The sequence below is a fragment of the Panthera tigris genome, chromosome C2, assembly GCF_018350195.1.
Source record: "Panthera tigris isolate Pti1 chromosome C2, P.tigris_Pti1_mat1.1, whole genome shotgun sequence".
Taxonomy (NCBI): domain Eukaryota; kingdom Metazoa; phylum Chordata; class Mammalia; order Carnivora; family Felidae; genus Panthera; species Panthera tigris.
The window spans coordinates 88,365,952-88,380,905 of record NC_056668.1 but is presented as its reverse complement, the minus strand read 5'-3'; the positions used below and the strand labels follow the sequence as shown (position 1 = coordinate 88,380,905).

Genomic DNA, 14,954 nt, shown 5'->3' with positions numbered 1-14,954 from the left:
TAGTAATTATGAATAAAATTAAAATCCATTGCACATTAGTTACAGAAAATAATATACAAACTTAATTATATCTTCTAGGTAGCAGTTAATTCTATTCCATACTATTCATCATTAGAGAAATTAAGTATTTGACAAAGAGGTTAATTTGAAAAAGAAAGATAGATAGTAGAATTAGAGACCTTCAGAGCTGGGTGGAGTATCTTATAGGTACTATAGTTGTTTTATGAATAGGGGAATCCGGGTGGGGAGAGCTTGGGGAAGTGACGCAGTGAGGCAGTGGAAAACCTCCTCGGAGAAACCAGTGTCTCCTTATGTCTAGGCTGGTGAACTCCTCCAGAATTGTTGTTCAACCGATCAATTATCTTGGGCAGACTCTGGATGCTTGAGGAAATGGGCCTCAATAGTAACAATCAAGAGACTGCAAAGCAAACTCACAAACTCACAAGTCCTTCATAATAGAATCAGAAAAAAAGTACTTTCAGGGCGCCTGAGTGGCTCAGTAGCTTAAGCGTGTCTCTCTCTCTCTCTCTTTTTTTTTTTACTTAGGACTGTTGTATTTAAATTTTGGCATCAGTCATTAGATCAAGCACATTAGAAAAATCATGATCTGTGATTTTGTTTTTAATTATCTTAAGCCTTATCACATAATTTACAAATTTGTACTGATGATATATCTCCTCTACTTTAACCCTTCTAATGAGTTAGCAAAAGCACCATTACCAATCATACATATGGTAATTCCACAGTTGTATTTTTGAATAGCTGTTTAGAAGACAATCCTAAATTATAACTTAGTAAAAAAAAAGAATTCACAAGCCAAATCTGTTGCTATAATTTATCACATTGAATTTTAAAAGCATCTGACCTTACAGATCATCTATAAAATGTGAGAAGTGTTAATATTCTTTATTTAATATTATACATAAACCACACTAAAATGCCTTTCATTAAGCAAAAGGCAACATTTTAGATGCGGGGAATTTTAATTAAATTGGTGTAGTTAAGACTAAAAAGATAAAGTGGACATTGCCAGCTTATCTTCAGCCCTTGCCTTTAACAGGCTAACAAACACAACTTGAAACACAGCTGAGTTGCTGTTCTGATACAGTGAAGGGATTTCCTCAGTATTTAAATATATTAATATAACCAGTTATATAAATCTAAATATAAAACCAATCTCCTGTAAGTTTAGAGATGGCATTTACCATCTCTGAAAAGCTCAACATCTAATCAACTCCAATCATATTTTTCAAAGGGGAAAACAGTGACAGCACTTGCTGAACCAGAATTACTATCAAAGTTCAAAAAGCAAATCATATTCATTTAACCACAAGCCAATCTTATTTAAATCAGGACTGTCCAAAAGAAATATTCTCTCAGCCATTCATGATCTGAATTCTGGTGTCTGAGATCAATTTAGATATGGTACACATAAAAAAAGTTATGAGACATTTTTGTTTTGTAATAAATAAGGCAACGGCCAACTATTGCTCCTTAGTAGCTTTTTTGAGATAAGCTATCAAGCTTGTTCTTTCCCCTGCCTTTTAATGCCAGCGAAGATCATTTTTGTTCCAGGGATGTACTTCTTGGGATTCTCCAAATACTCCATCAGTGTCTCCTCTCCCCAGGTGATGCCGTTGTTCTTGTTGGCATCCGTGTAAGAAAATCCAGGGGCTTGACCTGTCTTTCGCCCAAATAAACCATGGAGATTTGGCCCAGTCTTATGCTTGCCTCCCTTTCCCACAGTATGGCACTGGGCACACTTCTGAACAAAAATCTCCTTGCCCTTCTCAACATCACCCACTTTTAAATCGCTCTTTGGTTGCACGTGAAACGAAGGTGCCTGCTCCCAAGCCGGACGTCCAGCTGTTTCAAGCGCCTGACTCTTGATTTTGGCTCAGGTTACGATCTCACGGTTCATGGGATGGAGCCCCACTTGCACTGACAGCGTAGGGCCTGCTTGAGATTTTCTCTCTCCTTTGCTTTCTGCCCCTCCCCCACTCCTGCTTGCTCTGTCTCACAATAATAAACATTAAAAAAAGAAAAAAATTTTCATCAGTGTTTCAGTTTACATGTCCTCTGGCACTATACAAATATATTTAGGGAACCAAGAGGAGTTTCCTATGCAACACTCACAGTAATGCCTGTTAATCCCATGAATTAATGGTGAAAGGATCGCTGACTTCAGGACGGCTTGGCAATAAGCACCATTAAGCACCCAGACTCTTTGTAGTTACGCATACCAGCCTGGAGTAAAAATAAGGTTCTCTCCAGTTGATGACCTTTCCGTGAATAAACAGAATCTCTGACAGTGAGCCACGGCACATGGTTCTCGAGACACATGGGCCACTTGTTTTTGACATAGAGTGACATGCTGAAAGCCTCAGGGAAAAATAGCACTTAAAACATAAAAACATAGCAATTCCTATTGAGCAATCCATCCCTATTCTCGTACAGGAGCCGGAACCATATGTGTTAATGGCCTACAACGTGCGCCTGGAGTCATGATAGATGAATATTGAATACAAGTACCTCTGAAAGAAATTAAAGATGAAAATACCAACACAATCCTTGTCCGCCCAAGAAAGGCAACCCTTAAGCCCCCAATGACTTTTTTCTCTTTCCCATAAACACTTCTGAAAAATAGCAACTCTTTATTGAATAGCATTCACTGTGTACCAGGCACTGTGCCTTAAGTGACTTTTTGCAAGAACCCTGTGAGAAAGCCCTTATTCCCTCCATTTTACAGATGGGGGCTTGGAGAGGTTAAATAATCTGCTACAATGTTATGGAGCTGACATATAGACCCAGGTTGTGGAAAAACAAAGTCACTAAACAAATTAAAAGTAGCCTACATGCTATTATTACCCTTTTGAAATAATCAATCTTAACTGAGTTAGTGAGTATTTTTCCTGATATTAGATCACCAGCCTGGTTGGTAGCAGAAGAATTGATGGGCCCTAGAAACCTGATATTAATTCCAAACCCCTTCCTGAGATGAAAAATATTGAGAATCAGACAGCGACCTTTATTTAGCCATTTGAATGAATGTACTGTTATTTTATAATAAAATGTTTATGTGCTTTTTTATATCAGAAATGTGCTTAATTATTTGGTGGTTTTCTGACTCTGGGATGACATAGTGGCTCTTCAGCTGGTTAAGACTGATTATCTCTGGTTTATAACACCAGAGCTTAATTAATTTACATATTCCTTACGGGATTTGGAGAAGAAAATTCTTAAAAGTTAATGGGCTAGTTTTATATTTAGTCAATATATCTTTAGCACAACTCTGGGCAACAACATTTTATGTTATACAGCTTAGCGCATTAATGGTAGTGAAAGAGACGTTGTTGATGGCTTTAACCAAGGTTTACATTCTAGCTCAAAGCTCTTTCTATTTTTTTTTTTTAATTTTTTAACATTTATTTTTGAGAGAGAGTGCGCATGAGTGAGTGTAAGTGGGGGAGGGACAAGCCAGGGAGACACAGAATCCGAAACAGGCTCCAGACTCTGAGCTGTCAGCACAGAGTCCGATGCGGTGCTCGAACCCACGAACTGCGAGATCATGACCTGAGCTGAAGTCAGACACTTAACCGACTGAGCCACCCAGGTGCCCCTCTTTCCATTTCTTTATGAGCCTGACCTTCACGAATGGAAGGAGTTTGGAGGCACTGACAAAGGAGAGGTGGAAGGTAGAGACTGGCAAAATAGGTGATTAGAATCTGACTGAAAAGTGGGGCTGTGGTCATTGTCCTGAGTTTCAAATGCCTGCTTTGCCACTTTTTGTAAAGCTATTTAACCTCAAACAACGAGCGCCGTCTATACCACAGCTTCTATACCTGTGAAGCGGGGAATCGCAATACCTACTTATAAGGTTGTTGCAAAGACTAAATGTGCCCAAAGCAGGAGCTCGGTCAATGGTGGCAACTATTGAGAGATGCTGATGTACAAGATTTAGAAACTGGCTTCTCCAAAGTGAGGGCCTGCCCTGGCCTGCCACAGCTCTCTGAAGGTCGGAAGAGGCTGGCCAAGAGCCCACGATTGTTCTTAGGGTGCTCCCCTGCCCCCCTCTTTCCTGAGTTCATCGCTTGGGCTGTACTTACCAGGGTCACAAAGAAATATGATGTGACTTGTAAATCCCATGATTCAGGCACAGGTCTTTCCATTTTTCACATCAACTTGTATTACACTGGGCACACAGTGGCTGCATCATAAATATGTATTGATCTTATTTAACTATAATGTGCAAAGTAGAACTTCTCTTCCCTGACTATGGGTTGGGGATGGTTACAGATAGGTGAGTTCTGCATAGTAGAGAATATAGCATATGGAAAGAGAACAAGGAATGAGTCTTCCCAAGAGCAAGCATGAGAAATAAGATATTCTTACAAACCTCGTGCTGTTTTACCAAGAAAAAAGTGAACCCAGTAAACATCTTATTAACTCAACTAACACTAGTTTGAAACGTGTGGAGATTTGGTGTGAGTTGAACTGTATTATAATTTGGTGACATTTAAGTCTCTCCCAGAGAACCAAGCATTTACCTGCATTTTTGAAGCAATTAATTTTCATATTAAAAATGGCTAATTGAACATCATTTTTACTTCTCAACTAAGCTAATTTGTGTTAGTGGATGCAGAAAGTTACAAACTTCTATAGCTAGATTCTTGAAAATCCTGAAAGTTTTATGTTCACATAGCTTGCGATTTCTCTGTCAAAAATGCATAGAACCTAAAATGTATGTGTTTTTAACATGCTGATGGGTAAAAACAAAGCTACATACACCTGCAAGGTAAAGACAACTGATTAGGTAGAGGCCAGGAGATTTTTGAGCCTTTGTAAAGATTCTTTTGATAAACTTAATCGGAAACGCATTTTTTTCTGATTAGCTGTAGTGATAGGTTTGTAGATAAACCGTAATGCAGATGCTTATTTGTACTTTAATAAAACCTCTTGGTATGTTATGATTGTCTTCTTGAGAATAGATTTCCTTACTATGAAATAGTGAGCACTTCCTGTTTTAGGTCAAATTGTAATTTCCTTGAAACAATCTATTAGAAACATTTTGGTTCTTCTAGGCAGAGGAAAAGAATGAATAATTAAACACACAGATATAGAAGGCAACTGGGAAAACAAAGGAAAAGAGTAAATAAGGAAGAACACTAGGGTCCCCTGTTTCTGAAATATAAGAAAATGGCATTCTAGATTTGAGTGTGGTTTTGACTGAGCTCAATCAAATATTGAGCATATTCTACTTAGCACGTAATCATTAGTTTTGGCTCTGCTGATCTCATTGCCACACACAGGCCTGAGGGTTTACTGAAAGAAAGGGATTTCCAGGAAAGGTGACCTCACCACCGAAGCAAAGAGGCCAAGAAAGACTTCAGGGCTGGGAAGCTAAGTTCATTACGTGAGTTCCTGTAGATATCCTTATTATTTTGTAAACAAGGCCAGACTTGAGGCGGACTGGAAGCAATGAACAGAGGTCAAATGAGCTGCGAGGCTGGTTGAGTCCTGTTCACTGCAAGGACAAAGCAGTTCCCTTCTCAAGTTCTCGATTTCCTTTTGACACAACATGGCAGTTGGACTTAACGGATGTCTAAGTTTCCCCTCTCAGTGCTACAGTTCTGGGTGACTAGAGCGAATAGTGACCCCATCTTTGCAGGACCAGAACTCAGCCCTGCACCGTGGCCTGTGAAGTTAACCCTGTGTCTGAGAAGAGAGGGTATATAAGTAGGGAAGTTATATAATAATGAGCAAAATTGCAGATCAGATCTCATTCCTCTTAAGTACTTTGAAGGATTTCTCTTTTATCTTCTTGCATAATTGCATCCGTTAAAAAATAAATTTCTTTATTTTTAATAAAAACAGTAAACATCCATTGAGTGATTCCTATGAACCAGACCAGATGCTATGGATTTTACATGTACCATCCCATTCGGTTCCCCAGATAAACCTCTCCTTTAGGGAGAGGCCAGCATTTTTGCCAGTTTTACATACAGATAAAATTGGGGGTCTCGAGATAGAGAGGAATCAACCTCAGGTCTTTGAACCAGTAATGACAGTACTCGGTTCAAGCCCAGTTTGTTCACAGAGCCTGGGCTAGTAAGGGCTTCTTGATGCTGTCTTTCAATGTCTCATGATCCAACAGGGTGCACGTTAAATAAATATAGGTGCAGTCACCTGACACGATTTCACCCCCGGGCAAGTAGGAAGATGATGTGTGCAACAAAGAAAATGCTTTTGTTAAGTGCAAGAGTGATGGAAAATGATACCTCTGCTCCAATAGGCCTTCTAGAAAAATGACGCACACACACAGGCAAATGGAAATGTTTCAATTCACTGGGTGGCAGGATTATGGGTGATAACTTTTTTTTTTTCCTCTTCTGGTTGGTATCCCATTTATGTTGCCTTTGTAATAAGACACAAAGCAAACAATAATTTAGAAACCCCAAAGAAATGGATTTCTTGATCAACGCATTTCTTGTAAGAATTTGGTTTCCGGCGGGAAAGAGCAGAGCAGTTCGCAGTTACCTGTAACAGATGCCGTGGTGGCTGTGTGTCACAGATGAGCTAATTCATGCTTCTCAACAAGCCCCATGTGCCATGCTTTGTATGTATAAGAAAGGGGGATGTGGTATTTGGATTACTCGGCCTCGGTTACTCCTTGTGTGAGCAGTATGGATATTTTTGACTGTCCTTTTGATTCTAGTTGAAGCTGTTTGCCACCGGCATCTCTTAGCAGATTGCTTTGTGATTTATGCGGGTCTAAAGGAGACCAAGGATCATTTATCTTCAAACCAGGAAAGAGATGAAAGCAGCTTGGTAGTAAAATTTCCTGTGGAGTTAGATGAGAGCATCAAAGGGAAAAAAATGTCATTGTTTCATGAAAAACTAGGAAACGTGAGTCAGTTTCTAATGTCACAGATATTTTCCTGTGAAGAGTTCACCTTTAAAAAAAAAAAAAAAACCTCCACTAAGGGATAAAAACAACTGGAGCAGTGAATTAGTGCGATTCGAAAGCTATGACTTCAAAACATGGCCTTTTTCGGGAGGTTAAAAGGAACAGAAAGGAGAAAGAGGTGAAAATCTTAAGCTGACTTAAGCCGTTTGTAATTATTTTTCCCACGATTAAATCTAATTTTCTGCCCTTGCTTAAATATTTGAGTACTAGTCTCACTTTAAGAGGAGAAAAAAAGTGTTTCTCAGAACGGATACCTCTGTAGGCTAGATTCCCTTTGTTCTCTCCCATTCTTCATACTCCATGGCTCCACATTCACAGACAGCCTCTGTAAAAATGATGCGGCTCTCACTGTTCTGTACTGTCTGCTAATTTGTACTGTGGTCTCTGTGTTTGGTATGTTGTGAGAGTCCTGTTCCTTTTAAGTGGGTTCCACAGATTCAGAGATATTTAAAACACTATGATGCCTGGAGGGAAAAAAAAATGGTTGTGATCAGGACATTTGTCACCGTGCATAGGAATATAAGATTCCCACCAGACAGAAAAGATATTATAGGTTTCTCTCTGGCTACTGCACATGCCATAAGTAAAACAATGATGCATGAAGCTGAACTGACTGCCAAAAATAGATCAGGAAGAAAAATCTCTCCCATGACAATTGGCTGTGATCCTAGGGATTTTCCCTTTTACTCTGAAACCTTGAATAGTATTTCTTTTCTCTCTTTTTATGTCCCTCTCTCCCCCCTCCCTCCTTCCCTTTTCTTTCTCTCCTTTTCTTTTTCTTCTCTCTTTCTCTCTCCCTTTCTTTCCTGCCTTCATTCTTTTACCTTCCTTCCTCCCTCCCTTTCATCCTTCCTTCCTCCCTTCCTTCTCCTTCCTTCCTTCCTTCCTTCCTTCCTCCTTTCCTTCCTTAATATGCACACTGTGATTTTTGTCTAGAAATCCTCAGCAAACTAGACAGCAAAGTTGAAGTGTGGATCTACCTGAGTTAGTCTCAATGAATGGCCACTGCATCAACTTTCCAGTAGCAGCACGTTCTTCCCACTCCCAGTTCTCAGACCTCCATTCCTCACTCAGAAGGGCCTGGCAGCCTTGGGTGATGTCATTTTAGTCCTGGGGTGACATCACTATTCAATCACTATTCAATAAATATTATTAAATAATTGGGAAAAGAAAGGAGTCCCTCCAAATGATTATGCTTCAGCCAGAAATAGGATTACTATACAACCAGAGGTTTGCAGCTAAACTCAGAACACCACAACCCAAAACTCAAAAATTCTGAAACTCCTCAGAGTGTCGCTATTGGGCATCTAAACTGTGCCGTCTATGCAACTGTCATCCATAAATATGTGGAAGGTCTAGAAGTTGACACCATTTGGAATTGTCCAATCTATGGCAGAAATGTAGGAGTTTGGGGACAGTACAGCATGTGGACTCTGGCAACTAACAGAATTGGACTAGAATCTTAATTTTGTAGTATTCATGTTAACTCTGGGCAAGTGACTCCACTTCTTTTTACAGATTTCTCATCTGTAAAACCCTCTCTCCTGCTCTGGAGTCCTAGAGGAGCTGTAGTTTGCACTCTCATTGGCTGTTTTCCTGCTGGTGACCTTTCTTTGCTTCATACTTGGTCTTCCCCCAAGGTCATGAGAGCCCATGTCTTTGTTCTCAAAGTGCCTACCGTGGATGAAAGGAGTAGATGAGATCTAGGAGAAAATGGCTTTCAGTAGTTTTATTTTTTAAATGTCTATTTATATTTGAGAGGGGGGGAGGGGCAGAGAGCAAGGGAGACACAGAATCCAAAGTGGGCTGCAGGCCGTGAGCTGTCAGCACAGAGCCCGACACAGGGCTCAAACCCACGAACTGCAAGATCATGACCTGAGCCGAAGTTGGACGCCCAACCGACTGAGCCACCCAGGCACCCCTCAGTAGTTTTATTTTTTTTCAATTTTATTTATTATTTTTTTAAAGTTTATTTATTTTGAGAGAGAGAACATGAGCAGGGGAAGGGCAGAGAGCAAGGGAGAGAGAGGATCCCAAGCAGGCTCCACACCGTCAGTGCAGAGCTGGACATGTGGCTCAAACCTACAAACTGTGAGATCACGGCCTGAGCTGAAGTCGGATGCTGGACTAAGCCCCCCAGGTGCCCTGGTTTTCAGTAGTTTTAAATTAGTGAAATATGTCAGGCTGATTAAAAGATGGGGATAGAATGTGAGGGGGGTGTATTTGTGCTGCTCTCATTGTAACAGCCAACAGCCCAGGTGTGCCTGGAGAAAAGGTTAAAGAGTTAGAATTTTTGGATAAAGTGGGACACTAAAATGTAAAGATAAGAAGAAGGAAGTAAAGGAATTAGGAAAGTCATGAGGGAAATCTTCCTTTCATCGTATGGGTCCCATTTATGGAATATATGTATGGGTTTTCTGGATTCTGGTTTATTGGAAAATATATGCATCATAAACGTGATGGCCTCCTATATTCATGTTGGAAAAGAGTAACAGGTTGGTATGTAAAAGTTCTTTGCAATTAAGGAAATGGATCTTTAGGTTCTCAGATCCCACAAAGGAATTTATCCCCCAGGTTTGGGTGCTCCAGACTGTATTCCAGATATGTATCAAGAGTTCTTTGTTTTTAGTCATGCACTATTTTCTTGGAGGAAATTACAACTAAGGATTTAACCATGGACTTCTCAGGTAGGAATAGCCCTTGTTTTGGCACTATCCACAAGGTAGGCTGTTTATGCCTGGCACCTGAATCTTCTTTGCAATTTTCAGTGGGATGCAGCTTGTTCAGAGACTTTTCCCCAGTAACAGCTGAAAGGGATCTTTAAATGTGGGGCTCAATAAAACTGCTATGCTGGTCAGGAGGGAGCCGCGGGCATTGCTTTACTCTGCTGCCTGGAACAACAGAAAAGATGGATCAAAACAGATGAAAAAGCAGTTTTCAAGACTTCGGGATGAGGTAAGAAAGGGCAGTGATGCCCGAGGGGTGGCAAACAGATGAGGTGAGTGGGCCATACGGTCACCTCACTGCCTGGAGAGTTTCCAGGCCCTCAGAATGGAGAGGGAGGCTGGGCAGATCCTAGTGGTCACTTTGAATTGAGAGATGGCACTTGGGAGGCCGTGGCAGCAAGAATTTGCAGGTGGGTCTCTGGAAAGAAGACAGTTGAACAGACAGGGGTTTCTGGGGCTCTGCCAAGGGGCCCCCCTTGAACATTCAACTGAGTACCGATGGGTGTGTGCGTGTGAAAGGGCTATTTTCAAGAGGGGGGAAAGAACCACCTTAAAACCAGAAAAAACAATCTTTGAGGCCCACACAGGGCCAGGAATTATTCCAGTTTCTGCCAGACAGACTGGAAAACCAAATAATTGTGGGGTGCCAGGTAGAAGGAGTGCTCAGAGGGATTTGCTTCAGTGGTGGAGTAAAACTGGCCGAAGAGTGAATGCATCAGAAATGGAAATAGGTGGGTAAATGTAAAGATTTGTGTTTTTCTTGTTTGTGTCTTTATTTTTTTTTAATTCATTTTTTAAGTTTTATTTGAGAGAGAGAGGGAGAGAGGGAGAGCGAGAGAGCATCCCAAGCAGGCTCCATGGTGTCAGTGCAGAGCCCGATGCAGGGCTCGAACCCACCAACCATGAGATCATGCCCTCAGCCAAAATCAAGAGACGCTTGACTGATTGAGCCACCCAGGTGCCTCTAGTTTGTATCTTTAAAAGGTAATTTAAATAGCCATGTATTGTTAGGTTTATAGCATATGTATAACTAAATTATCTGACAGACACAAAGACTGGGCGAGAAGAAATGGAAGTAAGCTGTTGCCAGGTCCCTCTCTGTTAGAGATTCTGCGGTGCAGTGTGGCTCCACGGCAGAAGTGGTCCGTATTCCAGGGTAACTGTTTAATAAGTGCAAACAAAGGAGAGGCGTCATAGGAAAATGACATCAAGCTGGGCCCCCCACGTGGATGGAGGGTTTTAAAGCGTTGTTATCAAGAACGAAGGGTCTTCAGGGTCAGGAAATAGCATGAAAAAATTAATGGAAGGAGACCAAAGAGCCTGTGTTGTCAATTGTAGACAGTCCCGTTCAGTTGAAAAATGGGAGTGTTCTCAGGAGCAGTGGCCACAAGGCTAGCGAGGTTAGTGGCAACTGAACCACGGAGGGCATTCTATAAATTTGTGTTTTCTTCTGTCAGCTGTGGTGGTGGCAGTTTCTGGGGGGTGGGAAGATCGGAGCTACACTGTAGGAATTCCATGACGCAGAAAATGAATTGGGGTGGAGAGAGGCTGAAAGCAGGGAAGTCAGTTAGGAGGCTAAGAGTTCCAGGGAGCAGCAGTCAGCATTTAACTAGGACATTGGTAGCAATGAGGGAGACGAAGGGGTGGGTCACAGTGCATCAGAGAGGGAATTGTTAGGTTTGGTGAAGGGCATGAAGGAAGAAAGAGAGAAAGCTGCTTACTGGTTTTGATCTAGCCTGGGAGGATGGTGGTACCTTGAACAGAAAGTTGGAACACAGGCGGGTTTGGGGTTTGTGGTTCTCGGCTTGGGTGTCAGGGAGGTGTCAGAGTACTGCTGCGAGGCAGACAGCTCAGAATGCAGCTTAGGAGCCCGACAAGAGCAGTTGTGGTTAGAGACCGAGACTGAGGAACCACGCACATATTGGGGGAGTGTTGAAGCTGTGGAATTGGGGATCACCCAGGGAGACAGTAGTGGGAGAAGGGTGCTCAGAGAAAAGAACTCTGGGTTAAACTTTCATACCTTCTCACACCTGCAGGTAAGCAGGAACAAAGCCAGCAGAGTAGGTGTGTGTGTTTTGTTTTGTTTTTGTATAACACCTTGGTGAGATTTTTCTCTGGAAGGAAACGTCAAAAATTTTTGAAAAAATGGTTCCTTTAAATGGTTGTGTAGCTCCCTTATGTGCAGGTATGTGTGCATTTGCCAAAAAGGGGATTATTTTGCAGTATTGTAAATGCCGAAAGTGGAAAGATTGTGCGAGGCCTGCAGTTAACTTGTAGAGGCAAAGATCACGCTGAAGGACTTGATACATGTGAGACACAACAGAGGATAAGGCAGAAGAGATCTCTAACACCTGCCCATAGTTTATCACAGGCAAATTCAGCCATGGAACATCTCAGGTGCTGAAGTCCAGTTGGGGGCTGCACATTTTTTCCCCCCCATACGAGGGAAAGAAACTGAGGTTTGGTCACCTGCCTTAAGTCACAAGGAGCTGGCAGGAAGTTGGGCTGGGATTAGGCCCCAGGTCTTCTGACAGCTCTCTGGTCCTTTGCACCACAGTGAGCTTCACGGGCTGTGACCTATGCTCTTGAGGATCATTCAGGGTATTGCTAAGGGTGCAGACTTTCGTGCCAGTGAGACGATTTGAGGCCCAACTCCATCACTTGTCAGCTGTGCCCATTACTTGGCCTCTCCAGGTTTAATTTTCCCTGTTTGTGGAACAGGGACAGTGGTATCTGTTTTGTTGGGCTGCTGTAATTAGAGTTCTCTGTATATGAAACTAACAGTATGGGCATTTGTTCTTTTACTGAAAACCAATTGGAAGGTTCAGGGGCAGTTTTGAGGGCAGAGAGCACTCTTTCCAGTGTTCTTTCCCTGCACACTCTGCCCACTTCCCCACGTACCAACATCAGCAAAATGCCAAGTGCATAGTAGGTGCTCTGGAAATACTGTAATTAAATGCCATTAAGCTTTAATGAGATGCCATGGACTCAGGCAGGATTTGCTAGCCATGGCCCTTGAGTGCAGAAATTTCAATGGTGGGGGGGGGAGGGGAGGAGAAGGGGGAGCTGGCTTTGTTTACATTTTCAGCAGAGACTGCTGCAAAGAGGGAGGCACTTTTATTTCCCTTGTGGACTGGCAGTTCATTTTGCTGTAGCAGCTGCTAATGGAAAATAATAAAACCCATTTTCGTCAGGCAGTATCTGGAACACTTACAGGTCAATTCAATGCTCAAAACAGATTGTTACAGAGCACATTAGTTCGTCATCAGCATCCACTTTGGTCAGGGGAGTTTTACCATTGGAAATTGAACTTACAGGTCATAGTCTGTTATGATTCCTGAATATCCTCGAATTTTTGTTAGTGGAAGCATATAGCCAATTATTATAAATGAACACACATCATCTTTCCATTTGTTAAAATCACAAAGGTAGCAAATTAAACGGGAAGAATTGAACTAGAGCAGCTGCAAAAATATGACTTCACTAATATTAAACCTATGTTCTGCCTATTAATTGAAGAATGTGGTCCCAGGTTCATAATAACCCCCCTCCTATAATACACTGCTGGGAAGTGATGTCAGTACTGTCTTTCAAAGCACTGAAACTGAAGCAGGGGATGGAATTCGAGGTGTTTGTTTGCTGCTGCTCCCACGTATGTGTGCGCGGGTGTCAGGACGGTTGTTTCCGAATACAGAGTTAAATGAAGGCAGCTGGGAGTTTAGAACACAACCGCCATGATGGTGGTTGCCTGGTCTGGTGGAAAAAAAAACCACCCTGGGCTTGAGGTGCTAAGTCTGCCATTTGCTGAGGTAGGACCGTGGGCATACTTCCCTAGGCCTCTATTTCTTCTTCTGCAAGATCAGGATTTTGGATTAGATGTTCTCTAAGGACATTTCTTCTGTATACTTAAAAAGTCATTCTTATGTATGTATGTATTTATTTTTTTTAACATTTATTTTTGAGACAGAGAGAGACCGAGCATGAACGGGGGAGGGGCAGAGAGAGAAGGAGACACAGAATCGGAAGCAGGCTCCAGGGTCTAAGCCATCAGCCCAGAGCCTGATGCGGGGCTCAAACTCAAGGACCTCGAGATCGTGACCTGAGCTGAAGTCGGACGCTTAACCGGCTGAGCCACCCAGGCACCCCGTATGTATGTATTTAGACAGCACAAGCAGGGGAAGGGCAGAGAGAGAGAATGGGAGAGAGACAATACTAAGCAGGTTCTGCGCTGTCAGCACAGACCCAACATGGGGCTTGATCTCACGAACCAGGAGATCATGACCAGAGCTGAAATCAAGAGTCAGATGCTCAACTGACTGAGCCATCCAGGGGGGCCCCTGTTGTTTCCTTATTACCCAAAAATAATATATATTCATGGTGAATTCCCAAAACATAAGCAAAAAAGTGTTAAACTCATGTATGATGCTATAATCCAGAGATACATGTGGTTGACATTTTGATGTATATTCTTCCAGCCTTTCTGTTTACCGATATATATTTAAATATACACAAAAAATGGGACCATTCTGTATATACACCATTTGCTACCTACTTGTTTTTACTTAACAACAGTGTGGACATCTTTATCATGATTTTAAAAAATGGAATCCCATTGTATGAATAGGCCCTCAGTTTCTCTAACCAGTTCCCTGTAAGTAATTTGGTATTTTTTAATCTCTTGCAACTTTTCACAGTTGTTATAATGAAAATCCTCATGGCTAAATCTCCAAACATTTCCAAATTCTTGTCTTAGGGTAAATTGCCCAAAGCAGAATTGCTAGGTCAAAAGTGACGCGTGTCTATTAGGTGTTGAATATCTATTGCTGTATTCACATAAAGTTTAGGTTATAGGACATGCTTTGGTGTCTTCAGACAAAATGAATTACAGTTAGATTCAGAAATCCTGAGCGTGACTATTCCCTTTTATAAGATCTGTTGGAGTGGATATATATGTGTACGTACTTACCTGTGGGCAGGTTTGGTGTGCCATTTTGCGATTACTGGGGAAGAAATGCAGTATATATTACAGGATCATCTTCCAACTTCCTTTCAGGGAGTAGTATTACAGAAAGAAAAAAATATTGTTCGTTTCTGAGCATCCAGGTTATTTACAACGGATTCTCTAAGACTCTTTTCATCTCTAACAGTTCATGAGGGTGTTAGATTGATAAACATTTATTGAGTACCCAATAAGCGCTTAGTGATGAGGCATTTGGCACTAAGAAGCACAGTGTTGGGGGCGGGGGGAAGTTCATCAGACA

At 41.8% G+C, this 14,954-nt stretch overlaps 1 pseudogene; it reads right to left on the bottom strand.

The window, feature by feature from the left end:
- Positions 1–1,484: 1,484 nt before the first annotated feature.
- LOC107180125 lies at positions 1,485–14,683 on the bottom strand (annotated as a pseudogene).
- Between the last annotated feature and the right edge of the window lie 271 nt (positions 14,684–14,954).